The sequence below is a fragment of the Tursiops truncatus genome, chromosome 1, assembly GCF_011762595.2.
Source record: "Tursiops truncatus isolate mTurTru1 chromosome 1, mTurTru1.mat.Y, whole genome shotgun sequence".
Classification (NCBI taxonomy): Eukaryota; Metazoa; Chordata; class Mammalia; order Artiodactyla; family Delphinidae; genus Tursiops; species Tursiops truncatus.
The window spans coordinates 159,829,154-159,849,343 of record NC_047034.1 but is presented as its reverse complement, the minus strand read 5'-3'; positions in this window follow the sequence as shown (position 1 = coordinate 159,849,343).

Below are 20,190 nucleotides of genomic sequence, written 5' to 3'. Positions count from 1 at the left end.
ACCATTTGACACGTTATATTCATCCAGAGTCTGAGTGTCTCGGCCTCTTTCTTCCCTTTCCTTCTTACTTTCATACACCAGAGAGAGGCGAGGCCAGTAAAGGCACCGGCTCTCTCTGCCCCCAAAGCCCCTGCTCCCCAAGACAGCTCTGTGACAGGCGGGGACTGGAAGGGGCGACCCTGGAGGCAAGGGGTCCCTGAGGAGCTGCTAGGTAACAAAAAGCAAGCAAGGCAGAGACCGGGGGAGAGGAGGTGGGGAAAGAGGTGGAGAGTGAACGGGGGTCTGTCAGCCTGAGAGCCCAGGGGATTCACAGGAGCAGAGCTGAAACCCATCAGACATGGGGAGGGGTCTGGAGGGGGCGTGGGGACAGCTGGGCCACAATGGTCACCAGAGTGAGCCTCTGATGGACAGGCTGGGAGTCCTGGTCTCCTTCTGCTGAGGCCCCGCCAGGTCCCAGGGCAAAGCCAAGGAGAAACCCGAGCTGCGGTTGGCAAACTCTGCTCCTGATCAACTGCTGACCCTCAAGAGGGCTAATTAGCTGTTGCATAAGCTATCACTACAGGTAATGACCGTCTGGATAAACACTCAGGGGCACTGAGGGGACCCTGGAACCATCCTGAGATGCAAGGAGGACAGGGACTTCGGAGTCAGGCAGACCTGGGTCCCTGTCCTAGTTTCAGCCAGTTACCAGCTCTGGGACTTTGCTCTTAACCTGGCTGAGCCCGTTTCCTCATCTGGTAAATAGACCAACACTGGCCTCTCCCTCTGAGCTGTGATGAGGAGTGAATGAGAGCCCATCCTGACCTGTGAGCAGTGACCAGTCCCCCTCTAGCCCTGCCTCATCCCTCTGCCTGCTGCCCACGCCACCTGCCCTGACTCCAGCACACAGGTCAATGTAACAACAATAACCAACTCTCCTGGGTCCCCCCTTGCCAGGCCCTGTGCTGAGCTCTCCCTGTGCTTTTTCTCATTTATCCTATTGGTTCTGCTATAGGTTCTGCTATTGGCCCCATTTTACAGATGAAGACACTGAGGTTCAGAGAGTATAATAATGTGAAAAGTCAGCCAGCTAGAAGAGGGCAGATCAGGGCACAAACCCAGTCTGACTGATGGTTTTTCCCACATGCCTTTCCCAGGCATCCCACCTGGCCCATGCTTTACTTTTCTTTCCAAGTTGGGGCTGGCAGACCCTGCAGTAGCTGACCCTGAGCAGAAGGATGGCTTCAGAGCTGGACAGTGACCCCTCACAACCATCCTGGCTGCCCAGGGTCAGTCCCCTCCCCTTCCCTGGAAAATTCAGCTTCAGTGTCACTCCAGCCTATGGTGGTGCCAGGTGGGGCCCCACCTCCCCATCTCGGCATCTCCAGGCCTATTAAACAGGAGAGTCACAGGCTGACATGTAGGCTTGTATGAGCTGCACCAAGATCAATTTAATACCTCCCGTCACCCCACCACCGCTAAGATGTCCTTGAACAGCTCCTTCCCCTCGGAGACCTAGCGTTCTGTTCTTGTCAATTACCCACCCGGGGGCCGTGTCAGCCACTGCCCCAGGCCTGTCCCCTCATACCTGGGGCCTGGAGGAGGCGGGACAGTGGACTGTGCCAGGCTGGCCAAGGACTCCCTCACCCACATTCTCCCTCCTCAAGTTCATGATTGGGAGCCGGACTACGGAGCCAGGACTCCTGGGTCCAAACCTCAGCTGTGTGACCTTGGACAGAGTACTTAACCTCTCTGTGCCCAGTATCCTCATCTGAAAATGGAAGTCTATTAACTATTGCTATTGTTACCAATGTCCCGTCCCTCCTCCCCCACCCAGCTGTCCCCCGCCCTCACCGCATCCCACCTCCGAGACACACACCTTGCTCCTGGAACCCTGCCCCCAGTCCTCACGGGACACTGGCTCACAGGGGTCTTGGGGCAAGACCCCAGGGATGGTTGCACTTCTCAGGGGCCGCTGGAAACCTGAGTAGTCTTCGAGACCCAAAGGGCTGTGTTCCTCAGAATGAGTGACTTTCTCACCATCTCCTTTACGGACAAACTGACCGTTTTGACACTAAGGAGACACCTCATCATGGTGCTTGGAGAGCAAGGACACAACAGTCACCAGGTATCCAGAGTGAGCCAGGTGCTCAGGCAGGGCAGCTCTGGGAGGTGGGGTGATGGGGCCAATTCCCCTATGAGAGCAAAGGCTCCAGGGAGCAAAGTGCCTACCCAAGACGACACAGTGTGCAGCTGAGCCAGGATTCAACTGCCCTGGTCTGTCTGCCTCTAAATTCTAAAATCTTTCCACTGCGCCACATTGAGGGTTCCTGGGTGACTTTTATATGTCCAGCACCAGGCTGGAGGCCAGCTGCAAAGATGACGCAACCATGGGAACATGAGCATCATGAAGCCAGGACCACCCCTTCCTCATCCAGGGAAGTTCTGGGCTCCTGCCCAAGCCAACCTAAGCCTTTCCCTTGGGCAGCCGTGAGGTCCAGGATTCCCTGGACAGCCTGCCATCTCCTGCCACCTCTCACCAGGTGACGCACCTCCGACAGTCTGCAGAGTGACTGAGCATTCTTTCACTGAGAAACTATGATGAAACATACATAAAATAAATGTCCATGGAGGCAACAGGATCACTCTCTCTCCAATTCCGCCGCCTCTTCCTACCCCATCATCTCCCGTCTGAACCTTTCTGCAGCTTCCTTCCGACATCCCACCCCACCATCCTTTCCTGACCAGCACCCAAGAGACTGGTTCACCGCAGAAGACTTCTTGGGCCTCCCTTGCTTAGAACATTCAAGGACTCCCTGGGGCTCTCAGGATGGAAACAAAACTGCTCCCCACAGCTGACAGGAGCCTACAGGACCTGGCCTTGCACGTCCTCCACCTTAGGGTTTTGCCATTTCGCCACGTCTGCTCTGAGACTGTGGGACCCAGTCCGATGCCTCTCGTTCTCCTCCTCACAGCCACGTCCAGGGCGTCCCTGCACATCCTGTACTCAATGAGCCCCCACAACGGCTGCCCCGAGACTGGGTCTGCCCAGGAGGGTCCCTGCGTCCTCGGGAAACCCTTCCAGTTCCTCTCGTTGACCTCCACACCTCCCGTCATCAATGAAGACCCCTCCCGGGCCACCGAGATGCTGGCAGTTCCCTCTCCTCAGGAGCGCTGTCATCCATCATGGGGACACAGTCTACAAAGTCGGGATCTTTCTCAGATCTCCAATGAGCAGGTGCCACAAAGCTATTGGAATCCCAGAGATATTGGGGAGGGAAGGGAGAACTCAGATAAAAAGTGGTGGGAGTGAAGAGAAAACAGAGATGTGTCAGGGAGATTAATCTGCTGCTCAGACATGAAAGAAATACTCTCAGTTATTTTACATTGCGTTTCATTAGAATGTACACGTCGTACTCAGCTGCCTGCAAGCCTCGGATTACCCAAAGAGAAAGCACAATGAAAGACAAGGGAGAATAAAAATACCGACAAAAATATTCCTGAAATTGGAATTATTTTGAGAGAAATAAAAGCTGGGCTGGAGACAGTAGAGACCACTTGGCCTCGAGGCCCTTGGCACTGATGCCTGCTCCCCTGGCCAGATCAGCCAGAGTCAGGGGATCGAGCTGTCATCTTGGACCTGCCGCCTATGTGCTGTGTGCCTTTGGTCGAGTCACTGCCCCTCGATGACCCTCATTCTCCATAAGTCCTGGGGCTTCTCAACAGCAGCACTGTTGGCATTTGGGGCTGGATGCTCTTTGTTGTGGGGACTGTCCTGCGCACTCAGCAGGACCTCTGACCTCTGACCTCTACCCACTAGACGGGTACCCACCACCAGCACTCCAGCTGTGACAATCAAAAATGTCTCCAGACTTTGCCAAATATCTCCTGGGGAGCAAAATCATCCCTGGCATCTGAACCAGGTACTTTCTGAGTTCATGTGGGAGACAGCAGAGCAAGAAGGGTCACAATAGACCCCAGCCCAGGGCCAAGGACACCCCAGTGTGGCGAGCTGGGGATAGAGGTGAGGCCTGGAGGGAGAAGCTGGCTCATGGAGGGCCCCACTGCTGAGCTGGAGTGTGTGGACCACCCCCCCCCCCCCATCGTCACTGCCCTGGGCCAGAGGACAAGGGACAAAGGTTTGCACACAGCACACTGGATTGGGGACTCTTCTGCATGTCTGACCCATCCTCCCAGGGACTGTGTCACTGTCGTCTCTGGGTGTCCCGCTCCTGGTGCAGGGCGAGGCGCAAAGCATTTGCTGAAATGAACTGAACTGAAGGGTTTTGCTTTCACCTCCGAGCTCAGTCTTGGGAGGGCACCAAGGGGCCGTGACATGGACCCTCACCCTGGGGGCTCTCGGCCCAGCAGGGGAAAAGCATGGGAGTCCTCAGCCCTATTCCCCAACGTCCCCAGCTCCCTCATTCCTGATTCAAGGTGGGGTTACCCTTCCCACCACTTTGAAGGCAGAAGGCCTGTGACTTGCTCTGGCCAATGAGATGTGAGAGGCGGTGGCGTCTGTCACTCCCAGGAGGGAGCTTTAAGAGCAGCACCCAGTTTGCACAGTGATCTCGGAAAGCCCACGTGGAGGTGAAGCCACATCAGCCCAGATCGGCTGCAGGGAGCAGAGCCGGCCGCCTGCCCGGGGCAGGTCAGCACAGAGAGGGGGCCTCCTCTCAAGTGGGGATGTTGCGGCCACCGGTTACAGCAGTAAACTGGGCCCCCCAGAGTGATGCCACCGCTGGAAACAGGTCACCTGAGAAGTCTGTCCCCAGCCTCCAGGCCCCCATGGATGCTGGTCTCTGTGCGACAGGTCACTCCACGCCACCCTAGTCACATGTCTGGAGGGTCCTGCCAGTATCTGGGAGGCCGGCTCCCCAGGGTCTGACTTACCCAGACCTGGGCCAGACACACACATCCCATAATGATGCGCACATCGCCCGAGAGCATCTGGGCTCCTTGCTCCTCTCTGTTAACTCGTCCCTTCAACAAAGAAGCCCCCTGGGCTTCCCTGGTGGCGCAGTGGTTGAGAGTCCGCCTGCCGATGCAGGGGACACGGGTTTGTGCCCCGGTCCGGGAAGATCCCACGTTCGGCAGAGCGGCTGGGCCCGTGAGCCATGGCCGCTGAGCCTGCGCGTCCGGAGCCTGTGCTCCACAACGGGCGAGGTCACAACAGTGAGAGGCCCGCGTACCACAAAAAAAAAAAAAAAAAAAAAAAAAAAAAAGCATCAAGAAATATTTCTATATGTAAGTCAAGGAATGTTCATGAAAAAATATCACTTGTTCAATAATGAAGTAGGAAGTAGGACAAGTCTGCAGAACTGAGTAATGGCAGAGAAGAAAAGTCTCAGCTCTTCCCCCAGTTACAGGGTCTAAGTCATCAAGTTGACAAAAGAATAATATTGAAATACGAGGAAGCGTGCAACTGCCTAACAAAAGAGACAAAAACTAGCTAATGTGACAATAAATGATACCCGGGAGTCATCTGAGCCTGAGGCTGGGTCTGAGCATTTTCTAACCACATGCATCAGCCCCAAAGCCCCCTCTGGTGTCCCCAGGAATGAAACCTGCCCCTGGACTCACGGTCTGGCCCTGCACGGCCTCTGCTCAGGGGCATGGAGCTCCACATTCCCATCACTGTCTGTGCAGCCTATGCCCCTAGTCCAGCCAGTCTTTTTAGCCCCGAGCACAGTGCACTACCTCCAAGCGTTCCCCTGGACCACCCAGCTCCCTGCCATCACCCCAGCTCTGAGCTCATCCCCTCCAACTCGTTGAACCAGCTGTTCAGGGCCTCCCATCCCAATCGTTGTACTATTTGGTGACAATATGGGGGCAGCACATTGCCGCAGGGTATGCCTGGACCTTGGAGTCAGACACCTGGCTTCACATGCCCACTTGTGTGTGACCTTGGCCAAGTTGCTGTACTAGTCTAAGCCTCAGTTTCCTCACCTGTAAAATGGGAAGATAACAAAAATACTGACCTCATAGGATCAATGTGAGGGTTAAATGACTTAATATATGTAAACTATTCATAGTCTGCCCAGCATATGATAGTTATTCAGTAACATCTGCCACCTTTATCATCCTCCCCATTTTACAGATGAGGAAACCGAGGTGCAGAGAGGGGACATGGCCTCCTGTGTCCTCACAGCCAGTGACCTGGCCAGGCCAGGATTCAGACTCAGTGTTGTGACTCCTTCTCCAGGCACCAGTGTAGGTAGGGGTTGTACTACCTCCAGTTTCATCAACTTGGACATGAGGAGAGGAGCCTGGAATCCTCGCTCTTGTCCATGCTGGCACAGGGCCAGGCCTGCAGCTTCTGCCCGGGCAATACCAGGCACCCAGGAGAGGGGAGGTCAATAAAAGCATCCATGATGACAGACCACATGCCCGATAGGGGACTAAGTGTTGACCTGCTTTGGCCCTTTTAATCACAACCACAACTCTACTCCTTCTTCACAGAGGGGCAAACTGAGCTTCAGAGAGGCTAAGGCATGTGTCCAGGACCACACAGACGACGGCTGTCAGAGCCAGCTCTTTAACTCAGATCCATAGTGTCTGGACCCGCATCCCATCTACCATGTGTCAAGGGCTGTGCTGCTCCCTTTACGCCTCATCTCATCCCACAGCTGTCCTCGGAGCAAAGTCTCCTCATCTCCCATTTCACAGGTGAAGAAACTGAGGGCCAGGGTGCGCATGGAACTGGCCCAAGGTCCCACAGCCAGTAAGGGAAGAATCCTCCAGAATTCAGACCCAGGGCTCCCTGTTCCCAAACCCGCAGGGGAGTCGGTTTCCTCCTCTCTTCCTTGTTCCCAGGCTGCAGGGCGACCATCAGGCCCCAGCTGAGGGGAGGGGGCTGCAGGGACAGGGGACCAGCTGGGGCCTATAGGGAGGGCAGGCTGGGCAGCCACCCCCAGGGCTCTGGAGATCGCCGGAGTTCCGAACTTTGTCTGCCGGAAACTGTGCAGACTTCAATCCCTTTGCAAAGCCAGAGCCTCCTCCAAACCCGGAAGGAAAGGGGAGAAGGACTCTCACCTTGGCATCTGCAGAGCTGTGCACATGCATCAGAATAAGAAGGTACATCTTCAAGGGTCCCGGCATGAGCCCCACAGAGAGAGATTTTTCTGAGCCTCATTATCTTTCCCTCCCAGGATCCCAGGTCACATTAGCTACTTCCTGCCCACTGCCTGGCGCAGATCTGCAGCGAGGCTGCCCACCTACTTTAGGAGCTGTAAATCCATTCTCCCTCTCCTTGGAAATCAACTGGAATCCGAATTGCTAAATCCACCTAAATCCAGTGGTTCATGAGCCAAAGGCCTCTTCTGGGCTTGTGCTCAGCTGTTGAGGCTCCATCTCCCCAGACCAGGTCCTATCCAGGGTCAGGGGAGCTGCAGGACCCACCGAGGCCAGGCCCAGAGAAAACCCCCAAACCAGGTGGCAGTTGTTGCCCTAGCCTGCATTGGCCCTCACCAGTCACCCTGGGGTGGGTGCTTTCACCAACCAAGCCAAGGAAAATTCCCAACGAGTCTGCAGGAAGAGAAGCTGTCTGGTCCCAGAGCTTCACCCTCAGGCCCGTCTCTTCTCTCAGCAACACTTGTCAAGCACCTTCTCCAGAGAATGAAACCAAGCAGGATCCTGTGGGGTTTTCCCGAGGGCAGACTCCCATGTTCCCTGCCTCTTGCGTGTAGAAAAGCTTTAGCCTTCTAGGTTTTTCCCCAGTTCCAAAAAGCAAATTTAATCAGAGAAGTGAAAAAATGCAGAAACAAAGAAAAGCAGTCAAGCAAGACAAAATAGTAACAGTTTAGCCATAAAACAAAGCCAAGGACCCTTAGTTCCTCCTCAAGGGCTACAGATAATATCCTGAGCCATATCCTTGAGTCATTTTGCAGATATTAAAACCCCCACCAGGGACGTCCCTGGTGGTCCAGTGGTAAAGAATCCACCTTCCAATGCAGGGGACGTGGGTTTGACCCATGGTAGGGGAACTGAGATCCCACATGCCGTGAGGCAACTAAGCCCACACACCACAACTACTGAGCTCACGTGCCTCAATGAGAGAGCCCACGTGCCACAAACTACAGAGCCCACGCACTCTGGAGCTTGTGTGTCACAACTAGAGAGAGAAAATCAGCACACCACAACTAGAGAGAAGCCCACACGCTGCAATGAAAGATCCCACATGCCACAACTAAGACCTGACGCAGCCAAAAAAAAAAAAAAACTTAAAACCCCCACCAGGTGGAGGAAGTTAACTGTATGCTGCCCACCAGCATGTAGACCCCAGATCGGTTGGAACCCTGAGGGTTGATGATTGAGCTTCCCAAAACATCACCCAGTTACCTCACCATCAACCAAGCAGAGAATTGTACATGAGCTGATCACACACCCTGCGGATCCTACCCTCACACTGTCTTTAAAAGCCCTTCCCTGAACACCATCAGGGAGTTTGGGTCTTTTAAACAAGAGCTGCCCATTCTCCTTGCTTGGAGCCCTGTGATAAACGCTGTACTTTCCTGCACCACAGCCCAGCATCAATAGATTGGCTCTGCTGTGTGAACAGACCCAAGTTTGATTTGGTAACAGGAACACTGTGGTTCTGAAGTGGCCTGAGAGTTTGCCTCAAAGTCCCATTGCTTTACAAATCCAGAGGGCTTAAGGCAGCAAATCCTCCGAGAGGAAGTCGGAAGTGGAGTTCACTTCCAGCCCCTCTTCCCAGTGGATGGGAGAGCTGTGTGGTGCAAGCGGGCAGCAGGCACCAGGGGCTGGAGAGGAGAAGCTCTCCTGTGTACAGGGCATGTGCACACCCCCATCTCCTGGCATCTTGGACCTCTGTAGAAGCAGCAAAACTCTTTCCTAATATACCAACTCATCCATCCAAGCTGATCCCCTGGCATAATCCTCTCCAGCCTCACAGACTACATGCTTCCTGGAGCACAGGTCTCTGTTCCCTCTGTAGGAATTCCCTTCCCACCCATCCCTGAGCCCAGGAGAGCCAGAACCTATGACCAGGTTTGCCCAGAGCTGGAACTGGTAGGTGCTCAACGTGTGTCTGTGAACACATGAATGAGGGAGGGATCCAGTGATCAAAGGAGTGCAGAGGCCACATCTGCCCTGGGTCACATCCTGTGAAGAAACTTGGCCCCAAACAACTGCCCTCGTAATGCTGACGACTGCCCCTCACGTGTGTCCAGGCTAGAATTAAGGCCTTTTCCCTCGTTTCCTCGTTGGATCTGTACAATACAAAAGGCAGGTGCTGCTATCATCCCTATTTGGGAGCTGGGAACACAGAGGCCGAGAAAGACTGAGTAAGTATAGCATGTCAGGACCAGATCTTAAACCCACACCTGCCCACCCAAATCCTTGCCCTTTCCATGGCTCCTGCCTCCCCAGGCCCCAGTCAGGTAGTACTGTGGTGTCAAGAGCTTGGTGTTAGAACCTCCCACTCCCCAGAAATTGAGGCCTCTGCTGGGTTCCTTTAATAAAGATTTAGCATCCAGATTGAAGGAGGTGAAGGTCCTAATCAGACCCAGAGAATGCTGTCTGCTGTAGGCTTGAGAGAGACCCAGACTAATGGGGCTACGTACTAAGGAGTAGACCATGGGGTACCTGGAACCACCCCTGTACCTCACTCCACCTTCCCCAAGCCCAGAGTAGTGTCCCACGGCTGGCACACAGCCTGTGGGAAGCAGCTACTGTTAATCCTGGATTTTCAGGATTGGTTTGGTTGAAGTGACAAAAATCCAGCTTGCCCTGGCTGAGACCAAAGGGGGCTTTCTCAGGAAGAACGGAATGAGGGGCAGCAGGGCCCACAGGAGGCTGGAACCAGGCATCAGAGGTCTCCACGGCTCTGCCTCTCATCTCTGCATTGGTTCTTTCACAGGCTGAAAACTCAGGGCCCAGTAGTTTTTGGAAATCACATCTTCAGCCACCAGAGTGGGACTAACTTTTTCACTGCAGTTTCAGTGACGGATCAGGTGTCCATCACTGCGGCCAAAGGCACAGGGGGCCCAGATTGGCCCAGCTCTGGTTAGTGCCCAACCTTGTCCACCAATGAGTGGCCAAGAGTGGCTGTAAGGTCAAGTAAGACCATGGGAGCCCCTGCTATTGTCACGTGGAAAGGGATGAGATGCCAGGAAGAGGGAGGGTAGCTGGGCAGAGAGCAATCCCCATTTTACAGAAGAGGAAACTGAGGCTCCCAGAGCAGAAGGAACTTTCCTAAGGTCACACAGTGAATAAGTGGCAGAGCTGAGACCTGAACCCAGGCCCACGGGGCTCCAGAGTCTGTGCCATAACCACTTGGAAGCACTGCCCGTTCTGCAGCCTGAGATCCAGAGAAGACAGAGGTAGGGCTGAGCCTGAGAGTCCCCAGTCCCAGGACACCAGGGAGGGCAGGCACTCTGCCCTCGGCTCCCTGAACCCCTCTCGGAGGTCAGGCTGTGTGTGGAGGCTGAGGTGGGGACATCACGGCCCCTCCATGCCTCACAGCCCAAGCCAGTGCTGGCAAATTCCTCCCGGTAATGGGGATGTTTGCAGAGGGAATTAAAGAGGCAATAAACAGATAACAGAGTAACTAGACATAAACAGTGCCAGGCTTCTCAACACCGCCAAGCCACCACCTCCATGCACTCTCCCTTCTGCAGGGCAAGATGAAGCCACTGGGTTGTTCTGTTGAGTTGAGCGGTTGAGAGCTGGAGAATCAAAGAAGAGACTGGAAGGGAAGGGGTTACCTTGGAAATCTCAGTGTCCAGACAGCGAGGCTGAAGCCCAGGGAGAGAGGAGGAACGTGCCCAAGGACACAGAGCAGCCTAGAGGGACAGGTGGGCCTGGAGCCCAGGTTTCCCGGGAGGCAAGTCAGGACAGTTCCTAGCACAACTGGTTTAATGCAGGTCAAGGTCAAGGGGAAGTGTTGCAGCTGACAGGCAATAGGGGCACAACAGATGACAGTGGGGCAGACAATCATTGGTTCATTTGTGTGCCATTTCTTTAGTGCCTCCTGTGTTCCAGGCCCTGTGCCAGGCTCTGGGGATAGGACAGCCAGCAAGACAGGCTGTGAGTTCAGTCCAGGGACACTGAACCCAGAGCCCAACCCCAGCCCTGCTTCGTGTTTATAATCTGCACTGGGAACCCAAATGGCAGCAGGCGAGCCTCAGGGCACTGAGGGCGGGGCCGATCCTGCCCAAACTAACTGCCAGGATTGGCAAAGGGGAAACTCTCCAGAGCAAAGTCAGAGCACAGGACAGCCAGTCTGGCCACCCTGGGGAGCAGGGCCTTTGTCTCTTGGCAACGGAGGGTGGTACAGCAGAAGCAGCACAGGAGAAGAGCTGTGCTTTAGAATGTTCTCTCTGGGCCAATATGCCACGTGGAATACTGGGATAGGGAGGACTTGGGCAGGGGGGATGGGGAGTTAGGAGACTGTTGTAATGTTCCCAGTGAGCGCTGATGGGGACCTAGGACGAGGAGGCACAGGGACAGGGAGGGGGTGGGGTTCAGGGAGGAATGCACACAGGAACACCCTCTCGCTTCCCCATGAGCTGGGAAAGGGACCAGGATACCAGAGGAGGCATCTGACCCCCATGTGGTTCAGGACTTGCCTCTTGGGCCTTCCAGACCAAGGAGGTAGATAAACAGCAGCTGTGGGGAGTGGGAACTCAGTGCCAGGGCCCAGAAGCACACCCGCATCTTCATTCCAGCCAGGAGGACGGGGCCACGGGGAGCCCAAGCCACAGGTGGAGTGAAATGAACCACTGCGGGTCGTCCTGAGGCAGGGCAGCAGCCCGTGTGGGGCAGTAGGGGGATTTGCAGAGAGACAGCAGGGCAGGGGAGGCCCTCGGCATCTCAGGGACCTGGGTGTAAATCCCAGCCCTGCGACTCACTTGCTCTGCGGCCCTGGGCAACTTATTAATCTCTCCGAGCCTCAGGTTTCCCATCTGCAGAGAGGTTAGAGTTGATGGTCTGTAAGCTCTGCCCATGATCCTTCAAGCAGTAGACAGTGAGCAGGGCATGAAAGCGAGAGCCATAGCAAGGCCCGCGTGCTTCCCACGAAGCAGGCCAGACAATGTGACGGGCACTTTCTGTATATCACACATTCCACTATCAAAACGACCCCCTGAGGCTGGAGTGTCCTCAGTGCATGCGGTACCTCGGCCCCCTTTTCCCTCTGTCCCCGTAAACCCCACCCATTCCTCAAGGTTCTGCTTGGAATAGGCAGCTGGTCATGGGTCAGGAGGCTGAGGTTCTAGGCCAGCCTCTGACTCTTCCTTATTATGTGACCAAGGCGAATTGTCTTGGTTTCCCTATCTGTGCAATAGGTGCTCATCTTGGAGATCTGTAAACAGCCTGTGTGACTTTGGAGAAGTTACTTGAAGTCTCTGGGCTGGGCTGATCTGCTCACTCAGCAGCCCTGCCCCTTGGAGCCAGATGCCCTCTCTTAGTCACTTTGACTGGCCTCCAGTGCCCCAGCTTGGACAGAGACTCCAGCTCTACTCCAGGGCTCCTCAAGGTAACGAGGAAGCTCATGTGCCCCCCCCCCAGCCTGCCCTCCAGGACGGGAGACAGGGACACATCTGTACTCCAAAACTGATAAGTCCAGAAATAGTAGTCAGAGCAGTGGCAGGAGAGCAGAACGCCAGGGCCACATGAGCACTGTGGAGGATGAGGAGAAATGCATCTCCCCAAACTGTCCAAACTTCCACCCTGGATACGAGTCCCGGGGGCAGGGAAGTTGAGCCAGGATAACAGATGGGCCAAAAAGCCAGGCCCTGAGCACCCATTGCACAGATAGTGAAATTGAGGCAGGTTGGCTCAGGTCACACAACGAGGAGATGACAGAGGCTGGCCTGGAACCTGGGCCTCCTGATTCATGGCCAATTGTTTACTCTGAGCAGAACTTTGAGGAATGGGTGGAGTTTTGTGGGGGGGGGGGGGGTTCTGATTTAAAATATTTTGAATTACTTGCCACTTAGTTGTCATATAGCAATGAAAAACTGAACTGTATTATTCTGATGTTCATGGTATAAATCTGTGAAATGCCAAAAATTATTTTAGAGAAAGAAAAAGTAGAATATTTCAGACTATATGTACATGATATCCAAAAAGAAAATGATCAATTCTGTTATATTGGCCCATGTTTAAAATATGCATTAAAATGTACATCATCTCCCTATAAGTAGGTGTCTTAAGGTAAATTGTTGAGTGCACTGCTCAGCATCAGAACAGAGATCTGATGGCCTGGGGCATCCCTGCAGCTCAGGCGTACAGAGCCCAAGAGATGGAAGCAAGGGAGCTTAGGGGCAATCATTTAAATTTTTAAAAAATAATACTCAAGGGCTTCCCTGGTGGCGCAGTGGTTGAGAGTCCGCCTGCCAATGCAGGGGACGCGGGTTCGTGCCCCAGTCCGGGAAGATCCCACATGCCGCGGAGCGGCTGGGCCCGTGAGCCATGGCCGCTGAACCTGCGCATCCGGAGCCTGTGCTCCGCAGCGGGAGAGGCCACAACAGTGAGAGGCCCGCGTACCACAAAAAAAATAAATAAATAAATAAAATAAATAATAATAATACTCAAGTTTATTTTATTATTCTTGTCTCCATTATAAAAACAATACCCAGGACCCCTCAGACAGAGCTGGTAGGAGTATAAATGGGTACAGTATTTTGGAAGGCAATTGAACGACGCTGATCAATGTTTAAATGCTTATACCCTTTGGCCCAGGAAACCCACATCCAGGAATTTATCCTATAGATGTATACACAAGAATACTGGAAAATGTACATACTAGGGTGTTCCTAGCAGCACTGTTTGTACAGAAAGAAACTGGAAACCTTAAATATCCACCAATGGGGAGACTGGCTAATAAATCATGGGTCGTCCACACAATGGAATGAAATACAGTGGTTGTTTTTTTTTTAATGAAGTAAATGTGTAATGCTGTCAGAGAGACATTTCCAAGACAAATTAGAAGGGAAAAAGAAAAGTTGAGAAACTGTGTGTAAAGTATGATCTCATTCTTATAAGAAGAAAAGTCTCCAGAGGCCTGAAAAAACAACTGCCGGCTCCTGAAGTTGGAGAGAGGAGGTGAGGGTTTTCACTCTCTATGAGGGGCAGAAGGAAACGTGTGAAAGCTTCTATCAACTGTTTAGTCAGAAACACAATAACAGTAACAATATTCATTTTTAAATTAAATCAGTGTACGCTGGTAATAAAAAAAAAATAAGTGTTTTGTTTTTTTCTTTTTAATGTGTATTCTCAACACCCGAAGGTGTATTTTTAACATTTTGCTGTATTTCTTTCCGTATTTTTTAATCAGTTTTTCAGGCATAGTTATTATGGATCTGTATGTATAACTTAACATCCTAGGGTCTTTTGAACATTTAATGTTATACCATTAAGCATTTCCCATCCCATATGAGTGTAAACAATATTTCCATCACTTGAGAAGTATCCCAGAGGGGCCACAATTTAGTTAACTAAACTCCTCTTGTTGAGTTTAGATTGCTCCCATTTTTTTTTTTTTTTTTTTTTTTTGCTATTATAAGTTGCCCTGCAGTAAATATAGTTATGCCTGAAGGCTTGTGGGGAGAGGCATATAAGAGTCCCTATACGTCATTAAAAAATGCAAAATATATATGTAACCAGAGTATTGACTGGGCTGAATTTGATGGAGGTACAAACAAATGATGCAATCCTCTAACTCCGCTTCCAGTGTGCTCCGCCCTCAGTGACATCTCAGGTGGATCCCACAGCTCTGCAAACCCTACGGACAGCCCAGCACCCGTGGAGTTGATCCTGTCCCCTAGCCAGCACAGAGAGGTCCAATCCGATCCAGCCACACGCCTGATCCTGCTGCCGCTCAGACCTGACCAGAGTTCAAGGGCCCCTGCTGGGAAGATGGTGGGAAGGTGGGGCTCGAGTCTGCTCATTCCTTCTTCTTCCCTCCTGCCCTCCCTACTTCCAGCCCCTTCTGGTCATGCAGCCCAGAATGTGAATGCAACCTGTCAACTTCCAGAGTCAGTGAGTTCAGTCACTGCACTTCATTGGGTGGAAGGGCAGAAAGAAGGGAGCAGCAAAAAATGAAGGAACCCTTCCTCTCCAGTCTCTGCCGGAAAGAATGATGCAGTCCTCGTTCACACCTGTCAAGTTTTCCACTTTACAGGACAGGCTCTGCCTACTTCTGCATGCTTGGATGCTAATTTCTCTGCCCACTGAGGTCTTTATCATGAACCTTTTATTTCTGCAGGAGCAATAGCTTTGAAATACTAACCAATGCTTTGTCGATTACTTTCAGTCACCTCTTGACCCTTTTCAGGCCTTGGTTGGTCACTCTGGCCTCTTTGTTGACTCTAAAAAAGGACTTTTAGCAGGAAGCTGAGTATAAATTGGACCTCTTCTGACTTTTTGAGTAGCAAAGTCCTAGGCCCCCAGGGTGTCAAATGGATATGAAAAGACACACAAAGATGGTGAGCTGGGCTCTCCATGGGGGCAAGAAAAGGATACGCCTGGTTAGGGGAGTGGGGGGATGGGAGGGGACCCGACAAGAGCTCAGATGCGGCCCCACTGCTGCCACCCTGGTCGGCTAAGCCTCATCGTCTCTACCCTAGGTTATTATTGTAGCCACGTCACTGTCCTCCCTGCTTCCACCCTTGCCCCCTACAATCTCCTGTAGACACAGCAGCCAGAGTGACCCTGAAAACACGAGCTACATCATGTCAGCCCTCCTCAAACCCTCCACTGACTCACTCAGAGTCAAGGCTAAGTTCTTAGAGGGACCTAGGAGACCACCCGCACTCTGGATACCTTTGCCTCTCAGCCCCCATGTCAGCAGAGACTTTCCAGCTTCTCATTACACCTGAGCCTCATAGCCCTTCACCATGCCTTGAACCATTAGATGTGCACCTGCCCCAGGCTCTTTGCACTGGCTATTCCCTCTACCTGGAACACTCTTTTCTTAGATTTCTACATAGCTCACTCCTTTACCTACTTACAGCCTTTGCTTAAATGTCCCCTTCCCAAAGAGTCCTTTCTCAGACAATCCTTTAATTACACTTCTATTCCCCCTCAATCAAGCAATTTCAGCCCTCCTTACCCCACACTAATGTCTCATGCACTCACTTCCAATATAATATGCACTTTTACTTTTTATTATATTTATGGTCTGTCTCCTCCTTAACCAGACTGTAAAGTGTGCAAGGACAGGGATTTTTTGTTTTCTTTTGTTTTCCATGAGGTAGGTGCTCAATAAATACTTGTTGAATACAGAATGGATTCCTAAGCAGAAGGCTTCTCTCAGCCTGCCCCTGGAGTTGTGTCCCAGGAAGGAGAGCACACACACATCCCTGGACAGTACGTGAGAGCTGAGAGCAAAGGGGTCCTGAGCATCTTTCCATGGAAAAGCCCCAGGAAGGGAGAAAAGACCCCAGAGAAGAAAGGGATGATGGGAGTATCCAGTGGCTGGGGCTATTGATGGTTTCACAAGATTTTCAATTCCCAGCCAGGCACAAGAGAAGTCAGAAGAGAGCTAGCTCAGAGCAGTCCTGCAGACAGACAAGGTCCAGCTGCATGTCTCTGGAGCTGAAAGGAGGGCAGAGGATGTTTCCACAGATACCAAGATGGAGAACAGGCCCTGGAATTAGACACACCCCTGGGGGAGGGTGGAAGCCCGACTGAGATCAAATTTCCACCACCCTGAAGAATGGAGCTCCAGATATGTTAGACAAGTTGTGATAAAAGGAAACTAGCTGTATCTCTTGTACCTCTGAATTTGTACCTGTTACATGCCGAGTTTTTCCATCCCCTCCAGGGCTCAACCTCAGCACAGGGGGAAGCCCTCTGAGTCCCTTCTCAGGGGCATGAACAATGCTTTTCACACTTTTTCTCCCAAGACCCTTAGAGGAAAAAGAGAGAGGCCCACACAAGGCACAGGGGTTGTAATCCAAAGCTGATGCACTGTGATAGTTAATTTTATGTCTACTTGGCTAAGCCACAGTGCCCAGATATTTGATCAAATATTATTCTGGATGTTTCTGAGATAGTATTTTTGGATGAGATTAAAAGTTAAATCCATGGGGCTTCCCTGGTGACGCAGTGGTTGAGAGTCCACCTGCCGATGCAGGGGACACGGGTTCGTGCCCCGGTCTGGGAAGATCCCACATGGCACGGAGCGGCTAGGCCCGTGAGCCATGACCACTGAGCCTGCGCGTCTGGAGCCTGTGCTCTGCAACAGGAGAGGCCACAACAGTGAGAGGTCCGTGTACCACAAAAAAAAAAAAGTTAAATCAATGGACTTTGAGTTAAAGCAGATTGCTCTCTATAATGTGGTAGGGTCTTGTCCAATCAGTTGAAGGCCTGAATAGAATAGACTGACTTCCCTCGAGCAAGAAAGAATTCTGCCAGCAGAGTGCCTTTGGACTTAAACAGAAACTCTTCCCTGAGTCTCCAGCCTGCCATCCTACCCTGCAGACTTTGGATTTGCCAGGCCTCCATGATCTCATCAGCCAATTGCCTTTAAAAAAGGATTATAACTCCCAGTGGTTCTATTTCCCTGAAAAACCCTGACTAATACAAGCACTGAGTGTTATGTTATTTCTAATACTATGAAATATTTGTGCTCCATTCCATAAAATATTCCTATTTGTTTTAATATGAAGTGTGTTCAATGTCCTCAGTCAGCAGATAATCAACAAATGCTTATTGAGCACCTACTATGGACTGAGTCCTGTCACATTTGCCTTTTCCAGAAGATACTATATGGCTTCTAGCTCCCATGCAACATTGCCGCACAACCCCGGAGTTCACTTTCTCCCCACTCCTTTACTTGGTAAATTCCCATTCATCTTTCAAAGCCCAGCTCAGCTGTTCCATTTGAACTGCTATTCCTGGCAGAGTGGTGGACCAGGTACCATAAAGAACTGTTCCCATGCAAATAACCTTGATTCTTTTTAAACTCGTTAAAGGCGTAAATGCACTGACATAAAATTATGAAACTCTCAGAAGCAAAAAACAAAGAAATAGCAGGATTCCTAGGAGGTAAGAAGCACCCTAACTAGCTTTTCCCCAAAAAGTTTTACAAAACCTTGGAGACCTTGATAAGAGACGAAGCCTAGAGTTATCCAAGGTGATGTGGCTAATAGGAAATTCTTGCATAAAGATGAGCCCACCAAAGGGCTACACCCCTAATGAATGGCTGAATAATGAATAAACACAATGAAAATAAACGAGCAGCAAAAATACATATCTGACTCAAACTCAGTGCCAGGCAAGGGGGTAAACACTGTACAAAGGGTTGTAACTACAAGCCCGTTCTCGTGTGGATGTGGAGTCAGATTTGTGATATGTATCATTCAAACAACTTCAAATGAAATATTTAGTGAAAAGTGGTTTTAGGTTAGTAGTGACCCCACGTTGACGGGCAACAGCAAATGCAATCTGAAAGAGTGCAACCTCTAAGGACCATAAATTCACAGAACACACAAGGAAACAAAGCATTATGAGTGAGAGCCCACAGAAACCCCAGACTACAGAATCAGACCCACAAAGACTCCAGATATCAGCATTATTGGCCATGAGCTAGAAGTTTTGTCTAATACGTGTAATGCAATAAAAGAGAAGCTTGAAAATATAAGCAAGCAGCAAGAGACTATAAAAAATTGACCAAGCAGATTTTAGAAGGAACTAAGGAAAAGAGCCATTTAGAAATAGTTGAAGAGAATATTAGTGAGCTGAGCAATACTGTTGAAGAATGCAGTACAAAAAGACAACAAGATGGAAAATATATAAAAAGAGATTAAGAGGCAATGGGAATGAAGAACTATTTGAAGATAATTATCCAGAATTATTGGAAGACAACAATTTTCATCTCCTAAACATTAAATGAGATGAATTAAAGGTTAGTCACACCACACTGAAATACATATAATAAAACAACAGAAAAGAAAGAGAATTAATATTAAAAACAGCCAGGGACAACATCTCTCCCATTCCATTCCCTCACTCCCCCCAGGGAGAGATGTTTAAGGGTACATACTTGCAACTAGGAGATAAGTCCTGGAAACCTCACACACAGTACAGTGATTATAGACAATAAAAAATAAAATTGTAAAAAAAAAAACCAGCCAGAGGGGGAAAAAAAGATGCCTACAAAACAAGGATAGCTAACTTCTCAGCAGCAGCAATGATAAAAGCTAGAAAAAGACAGTGAAATAATATTTTCATTGTGCTGAGAAAAAGTAGCTGTCAACATAGAAGGCTAGCAAACCTATATTTAAGGAGGGAAAAATAAAGATATTTTCATACAAACAGAAACATACAGTCCACCACCAGCAGAAGATAAATTCTAAAACATGCTTTTTTCAGGCAAGAGGAAAATTATTCCACTCTACAGGATGTGGTTTAGGCAGAAGGAAGATGAGTCTCAATATAAGGACTGAGAGACAAAATGAAATGGTGACATGCTGGTTATCACGTGGGAAACCTAAACTAACATTAAATGTATGAAACAATAATAATAATCTCTAATATCAATAATGATAATGTAATAACAATAATATCTCATTTCAGAGGTTAGAAATAAACAAGAGAGAGCAAAAACACCAACACCAAATAAGAACCCCGGGTAAGTTGGAAGAAGGTAAACAGAGCATTCCAGTGTTCCTGTATTGTTTGGGATCAATGAAAAAATACCAATTAACATTAAGCCTTGCTAATTGAAGTAGGCATCTTAAAGCAGCTAGAGTAACTTCTAGAAGAATAGATCAAGTAGACCAAAGGCTGGACTATGTGTCAGGACCAAATGCAAGCTCTACAAATTTCAAAGAATTAGTACAAAGCCTCAGATCATGAAGCAATTAGGTTAGAAATTAATAGCAAAAGTGATAATGGGAAAAAGTGCCCTAGTATTTAGAAATTAACCATATTTCTAAACAATTCAAAACTAAAAGAGAAATAATGGAAATGTTTCAATATACAGAAAAATAATAATAACACTATATTAAAACTTGTGGGTACAGTGAAAGTGATATTTAGAGGATCAGAGCCTTAAATACTTAAATGTGAAAAGAAAAGAGCTCAAAATGAATGAGATATGTATTCCAATTAAGAAGTTACAAAAAGAACAGAATAAACCTAAAGAAATACAAGGAAGGAGTCGGAGGAACCAAGATGGCGGAGTAGAAGGATGTGCTCTCACTCCCTCTTATGAGAACACCAGAATCATAACTACCT